At 52.2% G+C, this 17,956-nt stretch overlaps 1 protein-coding gene across 1 annotated transcript in view; it reads left to right on the plus strand.

Moving 5' to 3' along the window:
- Positions 1–17,956, plus strand: part of LOC149372115 (glutaredoxin domain-containing cysteine-rich protein CG31559-like) — a 105,289-nt gene that overhangs the window by 17,664 nt on the left and 69,669 nt on the right. The gene's annotated exons all lie outside the window — the stretch shown is intronic.

Consider the following 17,956-nt stretch of genomic DNA (forward strand, 5'->3'; position numbering starts at 1 on the left):
AGAAGACAACACAAGCGCTAGACATGTTCTTTCTCTCAGCGTTTTGTCAGGCAGCACGGATCGACCCGCGAACATCCATGCACTTGACGTCCACACCTGCTGTTTCATCTCTTCAGCTGCATTCGCAGTCGGTTTTCGCCACCGACTTGCGCCATTACGGAGCGAAAAGGTAGCACAAAGGGACGGGCCGAAGAGTGGCCGCTTGGGGCAACGCGGCTGCGACCTTGACCGCGTGCTCTCACTGGCTGCTCCAGTTTTCCGTCCTGGCTTCCGCTGCAGCCGCTTCCTAAAGGGCCGAACGGGACGGGCAGGGCATGTGGGGGGGGGGGGGGGGGGGGGGGGGGGGGGGAATCGCTCTCTCGCGAGCACACATGCATGTACACACAAACACAGAGATCGCGGACTGGTGGTGCGGTCGTGTTGTTGCGCCAGAAACGAGATCGCGCAGGGCCGCGAGTGCCGGGAACAGGATCGCGCGGGCCGCGTGGAATTTGCGCGCGGCGGCCCTTCTGCGCGCTTTTATTTTGCGGTCCGCCGGTGACCTTGAGTCACGTGACGCGCTCCCACTTGCCACAAGGAGTGTTCACTGCGTGGTACGTGCCCGTGGGCGCAGCGGCAACGCCGCCCTGGCTTCCGCGGCGGCGTTGCGCTGACCCGTGCAACGCTTCTTCTTCTTCTCTGCTGTGCTTCTTAGCTGACGACGCTCTTTGAGTGGCAGCGGGCCGATCTGGAATCTCCGGGATTTCAACATGACCAGGTTGATGCCTGGCGGGGCGGGTCACGTGTCATCCCCTCGCCGACGATCCGTGCTTTCGTTCTTCGCGCTGTTATTTTTGTTTGTCGCGGCACCGTTTCCGGAGTTCGCAACCTGCCAGCAACGAAATTGCATCCTCATGCGTCAGCGCTGAAAGGCTGCAGACGAGTGGTCTCTTGCAAGGGCACAAGCCTTAGAGGAAGTAATCTTTTTTTTATTTCCCTCGCTGAATATTGTGACGCGGTTATTACCTGCCTCGCTGTTATGCGGTCTTGCTACCAAATTTAATACGCTAATTCGTTGGTAGTAGAGGAGAAACGAGATTTTATTGCTGGGGATGTATTATACTGATAATTACTGAAACGCGATAGTGCAGAAGGACGTACTACGATGTGTGCTGCCAGATGTGATAGTGTGTTGCGAGAAGTTTTCAACCTTGGTTGATCTAGGGTGTGAGAGTGTATGCGTTTTCAAAAGTCCAACTCTAGAAGCGTGCTTGTGCAGTTTAGTGCCGACATCACTAGACACCGCCTCACTGAGATGGTCGGGCAGGAGTCGCAGACTCGAGCATGCTCGACTGATGAGATTGGACCGGCTGACTAGTCAGCGAGTACATTGCGGCCTTATCCCTGAATCTCTCGTCTCCAGTTCACCTACAAAGCATGCTCCACAGCGGCGCCTAGCCACATACACCGCACAAGCAGCCGAGTCGCGAGCGCCCAGACGCGATCCATCCTTTGTCCTACGTCGTACACGTAGACGTGTACGACCGTAATCTTACCGCTTTATTTTCCCATGACTATTATTTCTTTTGCTTCTGCCCTAAGAATAGGTTGGAAGAAACGATCGACCCTTCTCGAAAAGTGGGTAAGGCGACGCCACGTCCCCGCACTTTTGCTCTTGACGCGCTGAGGTTTAAGACGGGTTTGGAAGAAAGCAGAGCCAAGAGACGCCCTCCCAACTCGGGGAAAAATAATCGAGCCCCCAAGGACGACCTTTGCTACTCGAAACTGCGACCACACGCGCCTGTGCGTGCCTGCGGAGAGAGGACGAATCGTCTCCATCGGTCGCTGGTCGGCATTTCGCAGAGCGTACGTGACCGGCCCGGTTAGCAGCAGGGGAAGGCCGCCGATGCTTGCCGCGACTCCTCCGTCCTTATCGGGGCCGCCGCGACCGGACGGCGCTGCCTGCGTCGGTGATGGAGACAGCGCGAGCACTTTCTACGACCATGCATGCACTCTGCTTTGCAGTATTCCAAAAAAAAAAAAAGAAAAAATCAGGCCTCTATTGCTGGAACTACATAAACCAAGTATGGTTGTAATCCTACCGAGTGTATAAAATCACCCACTAGCCTTGTAAGGCTCATCTATGCATTGTCCTGTAGCCTATATGCTGCAGAAAAGTTCACCGCCCAGTCAGGCTTAACGGAGTGAAGACTGGAGAGCTTCCAACAACAACAACAAAAAAAGAGGGAGTTGCAACGCATGGAAGACTGAGGGCGTGTGTAGCGTTGCTCTTTGTCCTAAACGTCGAACTGCGGGTTAGGTGGTGCGAAATGTTTGGACGGAGTTCATGTCGAAATGTGAGCACAGGCGCTCTCGCGTTGTACCTTCTCTGTATCTGTTTATCTCTTCGACTCCCTTCGCGGTATAGATCAACAGATTCAGGCACGATATGGCGGGAATGCACATGAGGACTTTGTTGGGTTACGGGCTGCATGATTTTAACAAACGAAACGTGAGCGCTGTAACCTCATCTGAACACTGAACTACGAGATCAACGCCTCCTACGCTCATTCGAATACGAGCAGTCTTATGACGATTTTTTTAGTCCTAACGTGGTCTTCCTTCGCACCTGTGCCTCTTGGCACAACATGACCACAGACTGCTCGGTCATCAAGTCTCCAGGTTGCGGTACTTTACGAATCGAACTAAGGGACTTCCGGTGCGGTATTGGCCAGGCAGTCAATCTGAACAGCATGGATTCCCTGCAGAGGCCGTTCGAGAGCTGTGTTGTCGGAGAAGCTGCTCACCTTGGTACGGATGAGTGGCCGCTGCCGTCCAACTGGGCACGCAACGCGGTCATACGAAAGGGAATTCCTCGCGCGACGCAGTGGCAGATGATCCTCCTGGCAGCCTTGTGCGATGCTTGGCTGCGGACCTCGCCGTTGTGCGAGGCGCTTATAGGCACCGTGCAAATATACTGCGCCTAATGAACTCGACTTGGCGAGACCTTGAATTTGCTTTTCGCGCGTCTTCTTTCCCCTGAAGCGTTGTCAGGGGGGCATGATACTGATCATTATCGTTCTTGCGCAGGGAAAATAATGAAGTTATTTGCGAATGTCTTTCTCTTCCCAGCAACCGATGTCTTAGAAAAATGAATTGTTCGCCCTTCGCGCCCCAAGTTTCGAAGGTTACTGAGGTGACACAGAGGACCCAGCCTAGCCCTCTACGCAAAGCGAGCTACCATGTAGCTTAACGGTACCGCTAGAATCTTTGAACCCAACCTCAGAAACGCTGTTGTTCAGTTTTTTATTCAAAGCATTCTTTGTAACGCTTATAACCTCCTCATGTTCCTCTGCGCACAGTCCTTGGTTGTGCTCGTGAATCGACTGCAGTAGGCTGCTAGTTCTTAGAGGTTAATCAAGATAATTGAGCCTGCCTATTCAGGTTTTGGCGCACAGTACAGTCAGAATTTGGAAGAATGATTCTGATTACTAAATTCCAAGCTCAGGCCCTGAGTTCCTGGAGCTGAAGACTCCCTCGATTCAAATCGTCATTATCATCCAATTCTTGCAACGCTGCGTCTTCCCAGGTGGACATGATTCGAATTAATATTAAGATATACATGTCATAAACGATATCAGAAATGCAAAATACTCTCTTCTCGTCCCTTCCGTCCTTTTTCAAAAGTTCGAATCAAAACACATTTCAGTGCGCAAAGTCAATTAATCCCACTGCTCTTCCCTGCTGCCGCCAGTAAACTCAGATGTCTCTCAAGAGATTGTGTTGCCGGGATATTATTCAGTTCGATCTCAAAAGGTCTACAGTCGGTTTAGGTGCGGTTTCTTTTCGTAATGGCTGAGCGGTAAGGTCGCGCATTGCAAAAGGTTGGACCGAAAGAACTGAATCTTTTGTGAAACAGAGAGGGCAGTGTCTACCCTGAGCAAGCATAGCCTTGCGCTTTAGTATTCAATCGCACGGGAGGGGCGAACAGTATGCCAGGCTGCACGCAGAGGCTTTGCTTGCTCGCGCCAGCCAAAACTATTTGCATTTCAGATTTGTTGGCACGCACATCCTGGCCTTGAACGTATACAGTTCGATCGAAGATACGATCTAAGTAGATCTGGAACCATTAGATGTCTCAGGAGTGGGAGAATGCCTTGCCAAAGAGCCTAGGCCACATTATTGGGAACAAAATAGTCGGAAAACAATATTTCGTGGTAGTGGGGAAAACAAAAACAAAATTGAAAGGAAGAAAAAGGGAAAAAGCAGATTGCGAACACATATATAGTGACGCATCCTGCAACTTTAACTGGAACTCAGTTCTCTTCACGTGTTTGCAGCCATCATTTGCGCGATTGTTCGCTTCACAACGTCTGCGACAGTCCAAAGATTGGAAAAGCTGAAAAACTTTAACTGCAAAGGTCTCCGTCTGTCCCGCATATTGCACCGTATATCTCTGCAAGGCAACCCTCTCATTTACCTTACGATGCGTAAACGCACGACCAAAATCTGGCAGGGGCTCAAAAACAATATCCCTGCAGTTCTTTCGTTTTATCTCGCGAGGGGGAGGGGTGTAGACCTTCATAGAGTCGTCAGCTGTGCGCTGTGTTTTTTTTTTTTTTTTGTGCGTGTGTTCCAATACCAACAAGCATCCAGAGCAAAACCGTGACGGTGGTAGGGCCTTCAGAAGGCCGCGCGTCTCCGATGCCTCATGTGACAAACTCTGCGTTCGAGAGCAACCGCGTCCGGCCGTACGTGACCATGGTCAAGGTCGCAGCGGTCGACGCGAGCAAGCACTGCGCCACAGCATTGCGTCTCGGCACTGTTTTGCGTCGATGACCGCGCGCACGCGTACGGCCTATCCGCCGACGGCTGTCTGGGAATTCCCTCTTGGCGCCCCGGAGGAATCCAGTCGCTCCAGCACGCGTGCGCATTACTGGGCTCTTAAGTTTACAGCGCATACCCAAAGAGAGCTTGCAGAGAGGACACAGACACGGGCGCTTGCCTTTTTTTTCTCTCTATCTTCTTTTTTGCAGCTGAAGTACGTGACTGTTCTTTTGAATGAAAATGTACAGGGTGCGTCAAAAGTGCCCAGGCCACAGGGTCAGCCTTCGAGTCGTGTAGTGGGGCAATTTAGGCAGCTCTGAACCTGAAAACCTCTGTAGGGACCAGAGCTCTGAGAAGCTTGGCAGCTTCACAGGCGTCTTAAGAACTAACATGTACTGCTGAAAAGAGACCTTATGGTCGGGGGCCGTCTGACACACCCTGTACCAATTAACACGAAAGTTAGGCGTGGTTAAAGGACACCCTGGTGTAGCATGGTGTTCGAGGTAAGTCATCGCTTTCATCCTGCCACGTTATCTAAGCTCTAATGGTTGTGGACAGGGCGGCGAGTTACGTTGCAAATGTTCATACTGTCAGTCAGTCAAATATATCAATCAGTCAATCAATTAATCAATTACTGAATCAATTAATCACTAAATAAATAAATAAATAAATAAATATGCATTCGCATTGTTGTGAATCCGTGCAACATAGAGTGTTTTAGGCAAAACGCTGTCACCATGGGCGCGTGCTGATTAGCTGGCCTCTACAAGAAAAAAAGGCCTCTACCAGGATGTCATCTTTTAGTATATGCTCCGGTGTGGTCACGAGGGAAGGGAAGGTGCAGTAACTGTTTCTTACTCATGGTGATCACCTGGAGCGCGCTCAAGAGAGAAGGGATGAAGGCGCGAGCGAGAGATCGAATGAAGAGTTAGGTAGAGTCGCCGTAGCGGAGAATTCCGGATTAATTTCAAGCACTTAAGGTTCACAGACATCTAGCACACGGGCGCGCTTTTTCATTTCCCGTCCATCTGACCGCGACCACGATTCGATCCCGCGATCTCGCTGCCCTGTATAGCCGAAAGTGAAATCCACCGAGTTAACTCTGCACAAGGTAGCGCGTACGGCAATGATACGGGATGCAAAATCATGACTCATCTTGCGAAATGCAACACTTGCTGTCATCTGCGACTTCAGCGGAGTGACATCTTACAGGTTCATATTATTCTTGCGCCGCCGCGGTGGCTCAGTGGTTATGGTGCTCGGCTGCTGACCCGAAAGACGCCGGTTCGATCTCAACCGCGGCGGTTGAATTTCTTTGGAGGAGAAATTCTAGAGACCCGTGTACTGTGCGATGTCAGTGCACGTTAAAGAACCCCAGGTGGTCAAAATTTCCGGAGCCCTCCACTACGGCGTCTCTCATAGCCTGAGTCGCTTTGGGGCGTTAAACCTCATAAACCAAACCATATTACTCTTGCGTCATTCAAGGTCGTGCTATCGGCCACAAAAGTTTAAGGGATGCGTGTTTTAGGGGGAAAAAAAATATAGTACTGCCTCGCTATCCAGCCGCCGGGTAATGTTGCCAGCTGATGTATTCAGTTCGCGCACACCTTCTGAAATTTCAGGCGATTGCATGCGTCACTGTGTCGAAAAAGAAATTTTCTCGCATACCGTCATACCGTGAGCTTTTCTGGCAGATAGTACACACACTTTCTGCAAGCCTATAGCGGCCTTTTCTTGCCCAAGTAAATGGCTTAACGCCGCCCGTTCGCTTACATACTTGACTTAGCAAGGAGTGACCTTCCAAGCACTGCACTACACTAAACCCATGCCTTATGTGACAAACACTGATGGAGCACACCTGACGCTCTAGGCTAACAAAACGACGCCGCGTCGGTCGTGTCTTCGTTTGACCGAAACAGCGCAGCTCGGATTCCAGCCGCTCGCTCCAGCATGCTCGTTCCGAGAAGTATTCTCCTGCGACTTGAGAGCACAGCGGTGAATTCATCGCAGCGAATAATGCGTAGCATTCCGGCGAGGTTAGGTGCCTGGGCCCCGGGGGCGGTCACGCGTTCGGCCCGGCGTTGTCCTCGAAGGTCCGCGGCGACCGTCGCAGCGGATCCGGTCGCGCGGGCGACGCGCATCGCATTGCGCAAAGCTGGTAAAGCGGTCAGCCTCGCTTCCGGAACGCACCACACAGTGGCATCGCCGACATCGATTTGGATTCCAGGACGCCCGCCGCCAGCTCGGAGGAACGGGTTCCTTTATCGCTTTTAATTGGCGCGAACGCCGATTGGCATCGGCCGCGCGTCGGATGCGCTCGGCGATCGGTCTTTCGCGCAAATTCGGACCGGCGCCACCGAAGGATCGAGGCGCCGAGGCGTTTGCGCCTCGCTCGCCGCGTGTGAGGGACATCCGGATAACTAAGATCTCTTCGAGGCGGCTTGTGCCCTGTTCTTCGGTCACTCGACGTCTTATCCGTCCTCGGTTGTGGCGAACAGACCGAGTTTGCTCGCGACCTGAGATAAGAGAAAATCTAGTTCGATGATACGTCTGCAATCACGATCGGCACTGCCCTCGTATGGAGATTAGTGACAAATAAGTTTTTCAGGAGAATCGTGCTTGAATTTGTGCTGAGGAGATTTGGGGACCCAGATGTCTCTCTGCGCCGGTCATGGAGCGGCTTGGCCCGTGCAGCTGAAACGACTTTGGTGGCGTGTATGCGCATCACGCTGCGATGTGACAGCCCTTAATGAATGAATAATCGCCCTGCATATGTTTCCCCTATGTTAATCGAACCACTTCTCGAAGCAAGCCGATCTTAGTCGATGTAAGCCGCGTTCACGCAGACTATGGTCGGTTGTATCTGATAGAGACGTACCTCGCCGTACACGCTGCTGCTTGGAAGATGCAGATTCAAGAACGTCTTCCGCGTCCGAGTGGCATGCTGCGATGCCGAGTTGCCCGCAGGGACCCGTCCTAATAACCCCACAGCCGGAAGTGTATCAGCTTGTGTGTGTATGTGTGTTCGCGCGTGCCAACCGTAAATCGTCTTCGTGCCATTCGCGCCTTACGCAATCCCGTATCTTCTCTTTCCCGGTCTCGCGTTGTCCCGTCGCTCGTTTCAAGCGCGCCCGTGCCACCGCTGCGTCCGAAGAGTGTCGACACATCGCGAGGGCCGCAATTTGAGGCAATCGTGTTTGCGACCACCGCTGGAGACAGGGCTGCAGGCACCGCGCGTCCCCTCGCTCGACGCACGCCACTCGGCTTATCGCTCTCCGCCAGGACCGTGCTTTCGCGAGGCCCAAGAACCGTTTCGCTCCGATTTGCTGAACGTACATACATTTCCTTCTTTTTAGTTGGCGAGCCGTGAGGGGGGCTCCACGTGGGAAGGAAAATGGCCGCCTACGCGGAGGCAGCGCCCCCTGCTTGCTCCGTTTCTGCTGTGTTCCGGTGACGCGGGCGTGACAGCTGCCGCTGCCGCGACTCAGAGGCTCACGGCCCGCCGCTTTAGGTTTCCGCTAATTCTTTTCCTGCCTTCGCACGACCGGGCTTGCCAGCTCTCGCGTGATTGACAGTTCGTATAGCGAAAGAATGGGGTGAAGGCTCCGTTATTCGTTAAACGCCTTTTCTTTTTCTCTTTTCGTATTGCCTTGTCGGAAATCACTCAGAGCGTGTGAAGCAGGAGGCACTTTAAAAGAGAGCAAACAAGTTGGGAAAAACGTGTAATTTTGTTGCCGCGTCTCGGAGCTGCTCTGCGACCAGCGATACGCACAGCTTCGTGGTGATGAGAGGCTACAGCTAGAGCAAGGGGATGTCGCGCAGTAGTAGTAGCATTCGCCTGGGCGAGCGTCCCGGATCTCGGAGCGCGCGAGGGCGTTGCGCTGAGTGTCTGCCGTCTTCGGCTGCGGGCAAGTGCATTTAAGCCGGGCAAGTGCGGCGGCGAGGTTCGTGAAGGAGGATTTCGCAGGGGGTTTCCAACGGCGCGCGCCTGTCAGTGTCAGAACGCTGCGGCGAAGGAAAATTGGATTATGCGCGCTTCTCTTCCATTCTGGAGAAGGCCGTCGCTTTGGAGAAACGAACGCCGCCGCGGATGTTGCGCGAGCGTCCGTCATCTTTTTTTTTTTTTTTTGTCTTTCGCCTTTCCACTGCCTCAGTTGAGCCGCCCTGTCTCAAGACGATAGGTAACTTGCTCAACGACGGGCTGTTTCTGGACAGTGCTGCCGCTATCGTCCTGGGCCAGAAATTAATAAATGGGAAAAAAAAAATTACGAATGCAAAATGATGCTATGTATAGAAAAATAAAGAACAGAAACGAAGTAAACGAAAGACAAACTTTGCGGGAGGCAGATTGGAAGAGTTACACGCCTTGTAAAAGGCTCATGTGGGCTTTTCTTTGGCTGTACGGCGTCATTTATTTCTGTGTACTAAGTGTAACGACTTATGAAACCGTGTAGTTACGCAAGGTGAATATTATCTCTCGAAAGAGCCCTGTCAGAATAGACAGGCTGCATACCTCTATATGTTCAGTGCCTTATTGTCTAATGCAGCAATGTAAGTGAGGTGCATCTAAGCTGTCTTTATGTGTTGCGTACACTTCTGGCCTAGCAATTCGTACTGCTTGAATGATAGTAAGCAAAACATAAAAAGATGCCTACAGACGATCGAACAGGACATGCGCTAAAATTTTTTTATTCAGAATTTACTTAGCCCGTGCCCCGTCCGCCCATCTCTGTCTTTTCGTGTTGCGCCGAATTCCGCCGTGCAGTCTAAACATAAAGGAGTAAAAAGGGAATAAGCTTTCATCCAGCGCACACCCTTCAAAGAAGGGGAGTGAGGGAGTGCGGTAGGAGGCGGCTTACTCGTTTTTTACTGCCATATAGGCGTATTCGTGTCTAGAGTGGGGCTTCACTTTTCTGTCGTGACGGCGACGGTTATTTCACGGGCGGCATGTAATATCGAACGCACTGTTTAAAGTAACGAACCAAAATGTGAGGCAGAAGGGACTGTTGCGCGGTGGAAGACACCGCCTGCGTTTAGCAGCGACATATGCGCAAGTGAGGTCGTCTGAGATGCGCGCTAAGCAGCGCACAGGTCATCGATGGCAAGTATACTGGTACAAAGAGGGAAAATAAAGCAGGCCATGTTGGACGACTAAGTTGTTCGGCGCGTGTTCATATAGACTGAAGAAGAAACAGCATTAAAGAAAGAGCAAAAAGGCCGCACCGAACCTAGACAGACAAAACAGAGCAAGCAACGAAAAACTCGGTCGAGGATATATTCCCTTTTACGCGCGCCTGCAGAATCTGCAGTAACCATTTAGGCGCCAGTGCTAGCCATAATTTCCTTTCTTTCTTTCTTTCTTTCTTTCTTTCTTTCTTTCTTTCTTTCTTTCTTTCTTTCTTTCTTTCTTTCTTTCTTTCTTTCTTTCTTATTTCAGAAAAGCCGTGGTGGTAATGGCGCGTTAAGAGTTAAGATCGAGTTTGACCAGTCCGGAGGCAGGGAGGATGGCAAAACGTAAGAGAGAGACAGAAAAACTAACAATCCACGCATGAAAAAGAGAGAAGGAAGACAAAGAAAGCGCGCCGAGAAGGCGGCAAGTTCATGTCGTCTTTGACTTTGGCCGCGTCTTTTCTTTTGTCCCCGTGCGTGTCCCGAATGCGCGGCCGCTCCTCGTCTCGCGGACAATGCATCCAAGGTTCGCCGTGAGACTGGGACGCGACGCGGCGCGGACACCGGGGCGGCCACCGTAGCGCGGTGGTGTGCCTTATCGGCGCCTGGTCATCTCTCCGCACCCCGCGGTTCCTTTGTGGGGCGCCGTCGCTTTGCGTGTCGACGCCGGCGTGGAGGAGGAAGTGTGTGAATGCACGCAGCTTCTGGGAGCCGCCCTGTATCGCTTTACACGCCGCACGTGACTTCTGAAGCGCTGGTCTCAGGGGCATGCTGCTGCTGACCGCGAGGCGACGACGCGGTCCGGGGAGTGAAGTAGGCGAACTGAAGTAAGCAGTTTGTAATCCGCCCAAACCCGCTTAAACAGGTTGTTATAAAAAACAGCTACGGTTCGTTAAACCACTTCGTGGTTAGCAATCATCCACTCGCTGGCACCCATTGAGACGATGCGTCAGGCTTGTAGCATGACTGACAGCTAATAGGACTATAGCGAGTGGGATGACGTATCAAAGGCGCCCTCCAATCAGCAAACGATGCTGCGTAAGGAGTGGAGGGTAAATTAAGATTTCGCAATTTGGGCTCGATGTTTAGGGACCGGGGCTATTGGCCAGGTTCTAAGTCAACCTTTTCCAGGTCATCTGTGTCCAATCCGTTAGCTACGCTTCACGATACTTGCGACATTTAATACGACCTAGTAATCACGTGCTTGAATCATGGTCAGTCTTATGGCTATGGTGTGTTGTCTTATCGTGGCCAGTCTTCAGGGTTGCTGACGGCCTCCCTTCCACACACTACCCGCTGTGCACAATGGCCGACCAGAGGAACGTGGCTCCTCAACTAGGCAGTGGAGGCGACCTCCCCCTCCACTTTTTTTGGTAGATAAGCCCTTAATCATTTGCTTTTTTCTCTCTTCTGTCCTTCATTTCTGTCCTTCGTTGTAATCCTGCATTAATCTGGGGAGTTTACAATAGATATCTGTCCTGCGGGGAAGGACAGGAATTTATCGCAAACTCCTTAGATTAAGGGGGATGAAGCAACGCGTTCCTTTCTTCAAGCTCTAGATCCCTGTCGCCGCGTACCTTTGCTTTTTAACTTTTTTCTTCTTCTTTCTGCGCGCATGGCGGTCTGGTTTCTGGTGCGGGTAATAAAAAAGCAGCAGCGCGTGTCGAACCCGATAGATGAGGGCGGAGGAAAAGCGCCGCCTGGCGCATGCAAATGGGCCTCCGTCTACCGGCCTGGCCTAAAGAGGAAAAGGAAACCGAAAGACAAACACAAAAAAACTCGGGCAAAAGCAGAACGAGACCATCCCGGTGCTCCTTCATACCGCCCCTTCCGCAGCCGCCTCGGCGGTGTCTGGGCGAAGCGCTGCTGCAGCTGCCGCGGAATACGAAGTTCGTCACGGTCCGTCAGACGCGGGCCAGTTTCCTCGCCGGCGCCTCTCGGACCCATTCCGCCGCTTCGTCGTGCCGCCGCCGCCGCTTCGCTCGCGGACGTCCGTTGTCGTCGGCTGGATGCTTCGTCGCGAAGAGCTCTTATCCCCCTCGCACACTTTCGCCCTCGTATTCTTCTCGCTCGCTGTCTGCGTTGCTCGTCCCGCTAGCCGCGCACGCGGGTTGGAAATCGTTGATGAGCTTCTCTGACCCAGAAGCACGCCAAAGTGCTTCCACCTTGGGGGATCTACTCCACCTTGGGGGATTCCCCTAAACATTTGACCAACACGCTTCCCACTTCGAGTTACTGATCAATTCGCTCTCGCCCTACCATAAGCTTGCCGTCCCGGTTAGCTCAATTGGTAGAGCGACTGCTCCGGTGTGGCGGTGGTTCCGGGTTCGAACCCCGGACCAGGACGAATTTTTCTTTAACTACGAAGTTTCTGAGAAAGCTGTATAGCTTTCCTTTGTAGCCGTATGGCTGCGCTTGGGTGGATGCCAATGAGTAATTACTCCCTTATTACAAATCTACTCCACCTTGGGGGATTCCCCTAAACATTTGACCAACACGCTTCCCACTTCGAGTTACTGATCAATTCGCTCTCGCCCTACCATAAGCTTGCCGTCCCGGTTAGCTCAATTGGTAGAGCGACTGCTCCGGTGTGGCGGTGGTTCCGGGTTGCGTGTTCGCCAAATGCAGCCGGTACAGCCAGCGATGACAGCGCCGCCCACCGGCAGGTAGCAGCCACATTAAGGCTGGTTATAAATATTCATTCAGAACGACAGCTTGACATCGCTGCTATGGCGCAGTGAGCAATAATTAACAACACATCATATTAAAACTCCTTAAGCGTCACCAAAGGCTCCTGTAAGTGTATTTGTGTACTGTGGTTCTTGCCGAAGTCAGGCAATAAATAATAAAAAAAAAAAAAGCTGCTATGGCGCAGTGGATTAGAGGCTCGTTTTGCGTATGGAAGGTCGGCCGTTCGACTCCGCTCTCTGTACTGTAGTTTTATTGTTTTTTTAATTTCATTTTTTTTCAATTATTTCCCTTTTAGGTCGCAAATCGTGATGCTTAGTGGCATATAACGCCGTTTAAGAGGATTTATTATCCCTTTTAGGTAAGGCGTAGTGACAATCTTCAGTCACCGTGATCAATTCACCGTGGTTTCAAGCCTTGTGGCTGTACAGGCTGCAGTTGGCGAATACGCTTCCGGGTTCGAACCCCGGACCAGGACGAATTTTTCTTTAACTACGAAGTTTCTGAGAAAGCTGTATAGCTTTCCTTTGTAGCCGTATGGCTGCGCTTGGGTGGATGCCAATGAGTAATTACTCCCTTATTACAAATCTACTCCACCTTGGGGGATTCCCCTAAACATTTGACCAACACGCTTCCCACTTCGAGTTACTGATCAATTCGCTCTCGCCCTACCATAAGCTTGCCGTCCCGGTTAGCTCAATTGGTAGAGCGACTGCTCCGGTGTGGCGGTGGTTCCGGGTTCGAACCCCGGACCAGGACGAATTTTTCTTTAACTACGAAGTTTCTGAGAAAGCTGTATAGCTTTCCTTTGTAGCCGTATGGCTGCGCTTGGGTGGATGCCAATGAGTAATTACTCCCTTATTACAAATCTACTCCACCTTGGGGGATTCCCCTAAACATTTGACCAACACGCTTCCCACTTCGAGTTACTGATCAATTCGCTCTCGCCCTACCATAAGCTTGCCGTCCCGGTTAGCTCAATTGGTAGAGCGACTGCTCCGGTGTGGCGGTGGTTCCGGGTTCGAACCCCGGACCAGGACGAATTTTTCTTTAACTACGAAGTTTCTGAGAAAGCTGTATAGCTTTCCTTTGTAGCCGTATGGCTGCGCTTGGGTGGATGCCAATGAGTAATTACTCCCTTATTACAAATCTACTCCACCTTGGGGGATTCCCCTAAACATTTGACCAACACGCTTCCCACTTCGAGTTACTGATCAATTCGCTCTCGCCCTACCATAAGCTTGCCGTCCCGGTTAGCTCAATTGGTAGAGCGACTGCTCCGGTGTGGCGGTGGTTCCGGGTTTGAACCCCGGACCAGGACGAATTTTTCTTTAACTACGAAGTTTCTGAGAAAGCTGTATAGCTTTCCTTTGTAGCCGTATGGCTGCGCTTGGGTGGATGCCAATGAGTAATTACTCCCTTATTACAAATCTACTCCACCTTGGGGGATTCCCCTAAACATTTGACCAACACGCTTCCCACTTCGAGTTACTGATCAATTCGCTCTCGCCCTACCATAAGCTTGCCGTCCCGGTTAGCTCAATTGGTAGAGCGACTGCTCCGGTGTGGCGGTGGTTCCGGGTTCGAACCCCGGACCAGGACGAATTTTTCTTTAACTACGAAGTTTCTGAGAAAGCTGTATAGCTTTCCTTTGTAGCCGTATGGCTGCGCTTGGGTGGATGCCAATGAGTAATTACTCCCTTATTACAAATCTACTCCACCTTGGGGGATTCCCCTAAACATTTGACCAAAGTACGAGGCGTATCTATGCTAAAACTTTCTATTAGCTACCACAAAAAGTCGGAGAGATAGGCACCCAGGACCAGCGTGTCTACGCTGTTGTGTTTCTACCCCCCCCCCCCCCTTAACTCTCTTTGTGTGTTCCCGTCACACCTGTGTCCACTCGGACCACGTGGGCCCGATCATGCAGCTACCGTGAACATTCATCAAGGTCGACAACCTCGCGACGACCATGGGAAGTGAGATGCTTGGAATGCCCCTCCGAGCCTCAGCGGATTAGTGTAGCAGGAATGTCAAAGGCCATTGTCAGCAAAACCCCAGCGAAATTCCTTGAACGGAGTGCAGCGGCGACGAAGGCAGGCGAGGCCCAGGAGCTATTGTCCGAGCAACCACCGTGAATGCGGAGGCGACCTGGCGGCGCCGTCACGCTGGCGGATAATTGAAGAATTCTGTGTCCCCGACTCGCGTTCTGGGCAATCGGCGGGGAGGCAAGTTCATTCCCCTGCTGAAAGACTTCAGGAGATTCCTTTCCCGCGGGGCTGGATGAGTCAGCAATCTCCCCCTCTCTTCGACCCAGCTGCGACAGAGTGGACAAGCTCGCACCTGCCCAGCCGTGGGCGGTAACAAGAAGGTCCCCTTCGGTCCATCCGATTGGACAGTGCTCGTCGACCATTATTCCCCAGCCAGGGATCTGGGGAAACCGAACGATATTTAACTCGGCCGTGAGTGTGGCCGAGCGAGAAGCCTGCTAGCTCCAGTCGACTACGGTTGACGAAGACGTTCCCCTTCCACTGAGAGCCATTCTCAGTCCCGCTCTTTGTATATAATGTAAATACAGTTTTTTCCTTCACTTCCCCTACTCCCCGTCTCCGGCCCACGTTTCCTTCCTCCTTCGGCACTGCGGCGGTGCGCCTGGACCCGATGCCTGGTGGGACACGCTTCTAGCATCGACAAATATATCAACTGGTGGCAGCGGTGGGATCTTCCACGCTTGGTCCTGGCTTCAGCAGTGGTGAGCGCTTGACTTTCTTTAAGAATCTGCCAGGCTTGATAACTCTGGAAATTTATCACTTCCTGTAGATTGTTTTTCTGCACGTGCTCGCTTATGCATTTCACGTAGCAGCTTGTATTGAAAGTCCTCGTTCGGAAGTTGCCATGGATTTGAGCAAGCTAAAGAAGTTAGAGTTGATGTTGCTGTGTGAAAAGCTGGGTATTGAGGCCAGGAAGAGTCACAGAAAGCCGCAGCTGATTGAGGCTATTAAGGAATGTGGTGCTAAGGAGGGTGACAAAATTTGGGAGACCTGGGAAGTCATTCAGGAGGGAATCAAGAACGCTAAGGAGGAGGCCGACAGGGTTGAAAGGGAACGCAAGGAGAAGGCCGTTAGGGTTGAAAAAGAACGCAAGGAGGAGGCCGACAGGGTTGAAAAAGAGCGCCTTTGCCGCAAGGAAGCCGCTAAGAAGGAGGCTGACAGGATAGAAAAAGAACGCCTTTACCGCAGGGAAGCCGCTAAAAAGGAGGCTGACAGGATAGAAAAAGAACGCCTTTACCGCAAGGAAGCCGCTAAGGAAGAGGCTGACAGGATAGAAAAAGAACATCTTCGTCTCAAGGAAGCCGATGAAAGGCAACTTGCTTTAATGCGTTTGGAGTTGCAAAATTTACTGGCGAAGCGCGCCGAGAGGAATTCGACATTAAATCAGGAGGTTTCGGCGCGAAGTGAAATTAAAATCGTGAATGAAAACTGCGTGTCTTTGCCCATTGCCCGCGTCGCAAACGAGAGCCCGCTCGGGGTGCGTCTGACCGAGGCAGCCATCTCCCAAAACCTGCCTAAGCAGCATCACTCGATTTCCTCAAATCGCTCGGATATGCTGCCCAAAGAAAAGGGCCTTTGTTTTAGAGATAACGCTGCGCAGATCCTTACCACTTCGAAGGCTCGTGAATTCGCAGCGCCCGCAGAGCACGTAGTTGAAGAGGGCAAACCTGACAGCGACTGTGGAGCTCCAAGCCAGAGCGCGGCGTTAGCTGAAAAGCGCGATGCCGCACAGATTGTCCTTGCAACCCAGATAGGCGTAGGCGCAGCGCAAAAAGGTAGTCCTCCAGAAAGCAGTCGCGCGCTGAAGGTGGCAACTGCAAGTTCTACTGTAAGCGAGGAATGCGCCTCATCGCTGCTTGGAAACAATGATCAGTTCAACGATCAGGGAACGACAGCCGCTCGCGACCAAACACCCGAAAATGAGTTATGCTCCACTAAAACCAGCGTGTCTTTGCCCATTGCCCGCGTCGCGATCGAGAGCCCGCTCGAGGTGCGTCTGACCGAGGCAGCCGTCTCCCAAAACCTGCCTAAGCAGCATCCCTCGATTTTCCCTAATCGCTTGGATATGCTGCCCCAAGAAAAAGGCCTTTGTTTTGGAGATAACGCTGCGAAGGTCCTTACCATTTCGAAGGCTCGTGAGGTCGCGGCGCCAGCAGAGCACGTGGTTGAAGAGGGCAAACCTGAACCTGTAAGCCCGAAGCCTATAAATTCTCGCGGTGATGAGCCAGAGCAATCTCTAGTAAAGACTGTCGATGAGACGAACGCCGGCGACTTAAGCCGTGACGGCTCCGCGCTACCTAATGACGAGCCAGCCCAGGACTTACTCACTACTAGCACAGGGGTAAAGAGTACCGATAGTAGTGCAGGCGATAGTGAGTCTTCCGAAGCAGGCGCAAGTGATGAGCTGGGGCTAGGTGAGGAACTGAAAACAAATCTAGTGTTGCCCCACTCAGATGGCTTTTTCGAACTCCTTCGTGTGGACAGAGAAACGTTCACCGCTGAGCAAGAGAAAGACCAGACTCTACGAAACTTGAGTCCCCAAAGTGACATAGGTGTGTCACGGAAGAACATACCTTTCCAGCTCCGTTCTGGCCTGCTGTACCGCCAGTATAAGGATAGGAAAGGTATCGAACACGACCAACTTACAGCCCGCGTCGCGATCGAGAGCCCCCTCGAGCTGCGTCTGACCAAGGCAGCCGTCTCCCAAAACCTGCCTTTGCAGTATCCCTCGATTTTCTCAAATCGCTTGGATATGCTGCCCAAAGAAAAAGGCCTTTGTTTTGGAGATGATGCTGCGCAGGTCCTTACCATTTCGAAGGCTCCAGGATTCGCAGCGCCAGCAGAGCACGCGGGTGAAGAGGGCAAACGTGGCCCTGAAGGCCTTATAAACTCTCACGGTAGTGAGCCAGAGCAGGCTGGATCACAAACGGACAAAGAGGCGAACGCCGACGACTTAACCTGTGACGGTTCCGCAATGGCTAGTGACGCGCCCCGCAAACCAACAGCGAGGGTTTCCACAGAGCGGCAGCGTATAGAGGTGGCCAAACGGGGAATGTTAATGAAGGGGAAAGTGCGCCTCATGTTGACTGCTGCACAGAAAACCGGACAACCGGTTACCCGCCCCAATTTGGCACCTCAGCGCTCAAGAGTTCGCACGCGCCGCTTGAAGGGAACACAAGCTAAGGGGACGCAACGCGCGAACCCAATCCGAGAAAGGCAGATTCGCTGGCACGGCATTCGCA

The sequence above is a fragment of the Amblyomma mixtum genome, chromosome 1 (assembly GCF_055824585.1).
Source record: "Amblyomma mixtum isolate Tamu chromosome 1, ASM5582458v1, whole genome shotgun sequence".
Taxonomy (NCBI): Eukaryota; Metazoa; Arthropoda; class Arachnida; order Ixodida; family Ixodidae; genus Amblyomma; species Amblyomma mixtum.